This window comes from Saccopteryx leptura, chromosome 7 (genome assembly GCF_036850995.1).
Source record: "Saccopteryx leptura isolate mSacLep1 chromosome 7, mSacLep1_pri_phased_curated, whole genome shotgun sequence".
Taxonomy (NCBI): domain Eukaryota; kingdom Metazoa; phylum Chordata; class Mammalia; order Chiroptera; family Emballonuridae; genus Saccopteryx; species Saccopteryx leptura.
This window is the reverse complement of record NC_089509.1, coordinates 81450761-81455984: the sequence shown is the minus strand read 5'-3', so window position 1 is coordinate 81455984 and position 5224 is coordinate 81450761. Positions and strand designations below refer to the sequence as shown.

At 42.8% G+C, this 5224-nt stretch overlaps 1 non-coding gene across 1 annotated transcript; it reads right to left on the bottom strand.

Annotated features, from left to right (window-relative positions):
• Nucleotides 1-4915: 4915 nt before the first annotated feature.
• TRNAS-AGA (transfer RNA serine (anticodon AGA)) lies at nt 4916-4991 on the bottom strand. The gene has a single exon. It is a non-coding gene; the product is annotated as a tRNA-Ser (tRNA).
• Nucleotides 4992-5224: the final 233 nt, after the last annotated feature.

Genomic DNA, 5224 nt, shown 5'->3' with positions numbered 1-5224 from the left:
GGCCTTGTTGGTCAAATAAGTTTGTAAATATGATATATATGTTTGCTCGCTTATAGTTTGTATTGGGAGTGGGGGACAGGCTGTAAGCAGGCCAGTTCATTATAGCTAAGGCTTAGTTTTAAGACTAAGCTTTGCCCCACACCCTTTACTGATTGCATGATGTGGGATGGTGCACTCTCATGAGGAATCCCATTATGCTTCAGATAAGTGACTTTGTATCAGAGACTTCGTTGTTTGTATATTGGATTAAAGGTTTGGACTTCTACACTCTGGGGCAGACCGGGAGCTTGCTCTCTCTTGGTTCCTGAGATTAGCAATAGAAAGGAGAGCAGAGAAAGGCCACGTGGAAGAGAGGAGAAGCAGCCAAGATGGCGGAGCGCTGAAGGAGAAGCCAGTTTGTGCAGAGTTTGTGCAGAGAGAAGGAGATGGGGAACAGAGGTGAATAAGGCTGGTGACCTAGAAACCTCTGATTCTAGGAAACTCAGATAAGTCAGTGGCTTTGGGAGCCATGAATGGAAAGGGAAGTGTTTTCCCACTGTGTGTATTTCTTGCCTGCCCGGTGCAAGCTAAGATTAAAGCCAGTGGTCCACCAGTTCTTGGCTCTGTTGTTTCATTACCGTCTGTCCGAATCAAATTCGAACCTGCATGGGCCAGGTGGCTGTGATGGTGGCTACTGGCTTTCCAGGCCCCCACCAGCCTCAGCAGAGCTCCCAAAGCCCCTCAGCTCCAGTTCCACTTCCGCACTCCTTGCAAAACCCAGGCTGGGGAAAAAATTTCTTCTCCACCAAACATTAGTAGTACAATGGCCCCTCCCAAGCAGGAAGGTCATCCGTAATTCGCAATCTGCCGCCCTAAGGGCAAGCACTGGGGCTTTTCACAGACTACATACACAGGGCGCTGCCCAGGCCAATGCAAAATATAAGCGAGCAAACCTATGAAATACATTTTACAAACTTCTTTGCCCAACAGTGGGATTAATAAAAATACATTTATTCCTAGAAATAGTATAGTAAAAGAAGAAATAAACTTATAAGTAGAAAATGTTGAAACCTAAATGGAGAGAAAAGATAATACTCTAAAAACATGGTAAGTAAACTCATATTTCTGTCAGTAATATATGTCAGGAGACAAAGGAGAGCAACCTATTTAAACTACTGGGGCTAATGCATCATTAAAACTAAAAGGTAAAATTCTTTTTAGAAAGAAAGACTATATTGATTGCCACCCATCCCTAGATTTTTTTTTGAAAGAATTACTAAAGGATGTGCTTCAGTAAGGACAGATGTAAACCTAGAATGAAAGAAAGATGAATAAAGAGAGAGAAAAAGAGAGAAATACAGTGTGCACTGACCATTCTGGTCCTAAGAAACTATTAAAATCAGAATTATGCTACACAATGAGTTTTATTTGGTGTTGGTTATTATTCAACTGCATTCAATTATAAATGAACTATCTAAGAAAATTCCCTAACCTGCTAATTCAGAATGACATTCAGAAAACTACCAGAGCCTTCAGTAATTTCTCTTCCAACTCCATTAACTTTCTAGTCCTCTGGTTAATTGGGAAGATTCATTTAAAAGCAGCTCATTAATCAATTCTTGATGATATTATCTGTTAATATTGTATATGGTGTATGTTAAACGAGTAGTATTGAAATTACCCTGAAAATACTAGGCACAAAGTAATTTTGTTGAGCAGTGGTTTACAGTTCTAAAAAAAAAAAAAAAAAGTAAATGTTGGGCAAATAAAATGTATTATGCTCACTTTGTAAAAGATAACATTGCCCATGTGGAGGCCATTGCCCAGGTGATATTAATGTGTGTTGGGGGCAGGCGGGATCCTTGTAGCCTGGGGCTTGGTTTTGGAATTAAGCCTTTCCACCCTTTTTGATGTGGGGTGGTACAATCCAATCATGCCTCAGAGAAGTGACTTTGTATTAGAGACTTCCCTACTTTGTATATTGGATTAGAGGTTGTGAAGCTACAGTATAAAGTGGGGGCAAAACGGGAGTTTGCGCTCTTGGTTCCTGAGATTAGCATGAGAGAGCAGAGGAGAGCAGAGAAAGACCACGTGGAGTAGGCCAGGAGAAGCAGCCATAAGATGGCGGAGTGTTGAGTGAGATGCTAGTTTGTGTAGTTTGTGCAGGGAGAAGGAAGGAGATGGGGAACAGAGGAGAATAAGTCTGGTGAGCTAGAAACCTTTGATTCTAGGAGAACTCGGATTAAGTCAGTAGCTTTGTGAGCACTGAATGTGAGTGGGTTTTGGAGCCCAGTGTGTGTTTTTACTTGCCCGCCGGGTGCAAGCTAGGATTAAAGATGTTGGCCCATCAGTTTTTGGCTCTGTTGGGCAGATAAAATGTATTATGCTCACTTTGTTAAAAATGTCACTGCCCACGTGAGGCCATCGCCCAGGTGATATTGATGTGAGTTGGGGATCATTGTAGCCTGGGGCTTGGTTTTGGGATTAAGCCTTTTCCACCCTTTTTGATGTGGGGCGGTACAATCCAATCATGCCTCAGAGAAGTGACTTTGTATTAGAGATTTCCCTATTTTGTATATTGGATTAGACTAGGTTGTGAAGCTAATATATAAAATGGGGGCGGACGAGAGTTTGCGCTCTTGGTTCCTGGGATCATTAGCAGAGAAAGTAGAGCCAGCAGCAGAAGGAGGCCACGTGGAGGAGGCCAGGAAAAGCAGCCAAGATGGCGGAGTGCTGAGTGAGATGCCAGTTTGTACAGAGTTTGTATCTGGGATAAGGAAGGAGATGGGGAACTGAGGAGAATAAGGCTGGTGAGCTAGAAACCTTTGATTCTAGGAAACTCGGATAAATCAGTAGCTTTGTGAGCACTGAATGTGATTGGGTTTTGGAGCCCAGTGTGTGTTTTTACTTGCCCGCCGGGTGCAAGCTAGGATTAAAGACTATGGCCCACCAGATTGTGGCTCCGTTGTTTCTTTACCGACTGTCCGAATCCAATGCGAACCTGCATGTGAATGGCCATGATGGCAGCTCCTGGCTTTACAGTAAAATTGGTATGAAAGAGGAAACACACACACACACACACACACACACACACACACACACACACTGCACATAAAGGGTAGAACAGTGGAACTGAGGGCTATTATAGGAATGAGATAATGGGTATTTTAAGTCAGAAGTCTACCAAGGTAAGAAGGGGACAAGTAATTGATCCATAGTTTAATTAGGTCTGGTTACAACTCATAAAACTATTTTCAGGAGATTGAGAAAGAATGGTATGGGCTCTAGGCAATATGGTATACAGAAATCAAATGGTCTTCAGATAACAAAGTTTCAGGATTGAACAAATATTTGTGGACCACCTTCTGTGGTCTGCCACCTGTGTTAAGTGTTGAGGAGAGATACAGACACGTGGAAGATAAAACCCATGGTCTCTAGAGGCAATCTAAAGACAGACATCTAGTAGAGTGACAGACATATATAAACAATTTATCAAGGCATGCTTAAAACAGTGGTTGAGAAAGATGCTTAGAAAATAGGAGAGATGATGTCTGACCAGGCAGGCAGTGGCGCAGTGGATAGAGTGTCGGACTGGAATGCGGAGGACCCAGGTTCGAGACTCCGAGGTTGACAGCTTGAGCGTGGGCTCATTTGGTTTGAGCAAAGCTCACCAGCTTGGATCCAAGGTTGCTGGCTTGAGCAAGGGGTGAGAATTTTATATCAGGCAATGGAGATAGGCCTTCTAAGCAAAGATACATAGGTAAGGAGCATGAGAAAAATAAAGCTTAATATCCAGTTGGAAGAATTTCCAGCTGGGTCTTTTTACTTATCTCATCTTTGCTGGAGACTTGACCACAGCCCCAGAAAAGAGCAAATAAATACATATGAACACAGGAGAAAGTGAAGTGATAAGGAGGAACAGAGATGAAAGTGAAGTGACAAGGAGAACAACAACTCTTGAAAGAATGGAGGCAAGCAGAGAAATAAATATATATATTTATATATATAAATATATATATATATATTTATGCCATATATATGCACACACACACACAATATTCCTTTGTATGTCTACATATGTTTATAAGTGGCACCCTATTATACATATTCTGTAAGTTTCTGCCACTCATGTTCCTTTTATGACCTTTATACTTCTCTATTGCTCTGGTTCACTCATTTTACCTTTCTGCTCACCCATTTTTCTACTGATGAATCTTTAGGACTCATGTGGGCCGCAGAGCAAGATCACAGCCGTTCGGCGGGCCGCACTAGGTCTACAAAAGGCAACTGTTACGCAACACTATATTTTGAACTTCATGGATTAGTCTGCGGGCCGCACAAAATTGTTTGGCGGGCCACATGCGGCCCGTGGGCCACGAGTTTGAGACCCCTGCTTTAGGTTCTATTCAATTTTCTAAGATTACAAACAATGCTACCTACATTGTAGAAATATCTTTTTACCTGTCTTCTTTTACAACCATGCAAGTTTTTCTAGATAATATACCTAGAAAAGGGATGATTAAGTTATGATGCATATATATTTCCAACTTCCTAGATATGGCCTATTATTCATTTTTATTTCTTTATATGCACCCCTCTCTTCCATTGACGTGGTAGGTATTTTAATATACATTCATAAATTTTTTCTGTGTGTGTATTATTCGAAGTGAGAAGAGGGGAGGCAGAGAGACAGACTACCGCATGTGCCCAACAGGGATACACCCAGCAAGCCCACAAGGGGGTGATGCTCTGCCCATCTGGGGCGTTCCTCCATTACAATCAGAGCCATTCTAGTGCCTGATGTGGAGGCCATGGTGCCATCCTCAGTACGCAGGCCAACTTTACTCCAGTTGAGCCTTGGCTGTGGGAGGGGAAGAGAGAGACAGAGAGAAAGGAGAGGGGGAGGGGTGGAGAAGCAGATGGGCGCTTCTCTGTGTGCCCTGGCTGAGAATTGAACCCAGGACATCCACACTCTGGGCCGACGCTCTACCACTGAGCCAAACAGCCAGGGCCTATACATTTTTTGAAACAATTTTTCTACTGATTTGAGGGGGAGGGTTGGGAAGAGAAAGAGAGAGAGAGAAGCATTAACTCATTGTTCCATTTGGTTGTGCACTCATTGGTTGCTTCTCCTACATGCCATGACTAGGGTGGAACAGTGCTAGGATGACAGTCTACCCACTGAGCGACCTCGCCAGGGAAATATTAATAAATATTCAAGGTGGAAGGAAGAGTGAAATGTATT